Here is a 2,449-nt window from a genome sequence, read left to right as displayed (position 1 = left end):
GATTTTATTCATTTAAGTCGCATTTTTTTTAATTACGAGCATAAGTATCTCATAGGCCTGCTTTTTAATCTACTAAAAGAAAAAAGTGCTACTTTTAACAAAACAACTATTTAACCAATTGGCATCGTATAATTTGCTGCAATAATCATCAATTATTATCACCCATCAAGTGACACTTTCCCTTTACGCTTCCAACAACACACATATGACTCAATTCCACTTCACTTGACACACAAACATGGTACTACTACCATCCCACTTTCCACTTCACTTACTTTTCCACCTATTCATATTCGTTCTCACCTCACGCGCCGACCTCCCTGGCATATGGGACCTTCTAGTCGCCGACGCCGGCATAGCCTCCATGCACACCGCCGTCACCCGCTTCAACACCGTCGTCCTCCTAGACCGCACCGACATCGGCCCCACCCGGAAGCGGCTCCGGCCGGGTCATTGCCGGACTGACCCACACGACCCGGTTCTTAAACATGACTGCTATGCTCACTCGGCTGTTCTTGACCCTACTACGGGACAAATAAGACCGTTGATGATTTTAACCGACACGTGGTGCTCATCCGGTCAGTTTCTACCCGATGGTACACTTTTGCAAACCGGTGGTGATGGTGATGGGGTTAAGAAGGTTAGGAAGTTTGTGCCGTGTGAGGCGACGTCGTTTTGCGATTGGGAGGAGTTGGATGAGGTTGCATTATCACACGGTACTGTTTTCTTTATTTTTTTTTGAAAAATAATATTTTGTGAGTGCGCGCATTTGTTATGCTTCCAACATATGCGACGCGTATGTTTATGCATGTGTATATATAGTTTGTTTGTTTGTTTTCATTTGTATGTAATTTTTTATTCCAGGAATAACAAACTCTCTTCTACTATTCTTTCTTTCGCGTTATCATTTTATATGATTACATGGTTTCACAAAGTATAGTTATTATGGCCTGCTCTCTGGATTTTCATTTTTTCTCCGGTTTTGTTCTCTAAATTATGCAGCTTTTAAAAAATTGTGTTAATTAAAGAAATAGCAAACATGTTACTTGATATAATGACACTCAACACTCTAATTAACATAATTTTCTTTAACAGGTAGATGGTATTCTACGAACCAGATACTACCGGACGGATCGGTGATCATCGTCGGCGGTCGAGCGGCAACCAGTGTCGAGTTTTTTCCGACAAAACACGGTGTCGGTGCGGTGGACTTCCCGTTTCTAGCTGAAGCCAAGGACACCCAGATGGACAATCTTTACCCCTACGTTCATCTTCTTCCCAACGGTCACTTATTTGTGTTTGCTAACAATCGAGCCGTATTATACGACTACACGAGAAACCTTGTACTCAAACAATACCCGAAACTGGATGGCGGCCCACGCAACTACCCCTCGGCAGGGTCGTCAGCTATGCTTGCGCTGACAGGGGATTATTCGTCGGCCACGATTGTTATTTGTGGCGGGGCGCAATACGGAGCGTTTATTGAGCGGAGCACGGATACACCCGCGCACGGCAGCTGCGGCCGGATCGAGGCGACGAAACCCGACCCGGTTTGGGAAATGGAGGACATGCCGTTTGGGAGAATTATGGGGGATATGGTGATGCTCCCGACTGGTGATGTTTTGATAATAAACGGGGCGCAAGCGGGTACTCAAGGGTTCGAAATGGCGTCTCAACCCTGTTTATACCCGCTTTTGTACCGACCTGATGAGCCAGTGGGTCTTCGGTTCATGACCCTCAACCCGGGTTCGGTCCCGAGAATGTACCACTCCACTGCGAATTTACTTCCCGACGGTCGAGTTCTGATTGCAGGAGCAACCCGCATTATTTCTATAAGTTTAATGCCGAGTTCCGGACCGAGTTAAGGATTGAAGCGTTCTCGCCTGAATATTTGCTTTCCGAGAAAGCAGATATCCGGCCGGTAATCATTGAGTTGCCTGGGAAGATTAGTTATGGGAGCGGGTTCGATGTGGTTGTGACCACCGAGCTCCCGGTGGTGGGGGTGGTTGAGATTAATATAGCGAGTGCGCCTTTTGCAACGCATTCGTTCTCGCAGGGACAGAGGGTGGTGAAGCTAGTGGTGTCAAGCGCGGTTCCCGATGGGTCGGGGTTGTATAGGATTGCTTGTACCGCGCCACCAGACGGGAGGGTTGCGCCACCTGGTTATTATATGATGTTTGCGGTGAATACGGGTGTGCCAAGTGTTGCTAAATGGGTGAAACTCCTTTAACGACGGCTTGATTAATACATGTAAATAAGTGTTCGAGCAACTTTAAGGGTTGTATGTAGCTCGATTAAAGTTCATGTAATAACTTACGTTAGTGTTCAAATGTGTTAAAGTAAATTATTATTTTTTAAACGAGAAACGAATAAAGTCTGGTTATTCGGGGTTACCCATTAACAAAAGTTAACATCACATGTTTGTGATTACAGATAACACTGGTTAGTC

At 45.6% G+C, this 2,449-nt stretch overlaps 1 pseudogene across 1 annotated transcript; it reads left to right on the top strand.

The window, feature by feature from the left end:
* Nucleotides 1-237: 237 nt before the first annotated feature.
* LOC143532840 (aldehyde oxidase GLOX-like) lies at nt 238-2,230 on the top strand (annotated as a pseudogene). Its single transcript, XR_013135253.1, has 2 exons — nt 238-716; nt 1,096-2,230. The product of XR_013135253.1 is annotated as an aldehyde oxidase GLOX-like (transcript).
* Nucleotides 2,231-2,449: the final 219 nt, after the last annotated feature.

This window comes from Bidens hawaiensis, unplaced genomic scaffold (assembly GCF_021521415.1).
Source record: "Bidens hawaiensis isolate Kalapana, Puna unplaced genomic scaffold, B.hawaiensis_p1.1 tig00009545_1, whole genome shotgun sequence".
Classification (NCBI taxonomy): domain Eukaryota; kingdom Viridiplantae; phylum Streptophyta; class Magnoliopsida; order Asterales; family Asteraceae; genus Bidens; species Bidens hawaiensis.
This window is presented reverse-complemented; position numbering and strand designations above follow the sequence as displayed.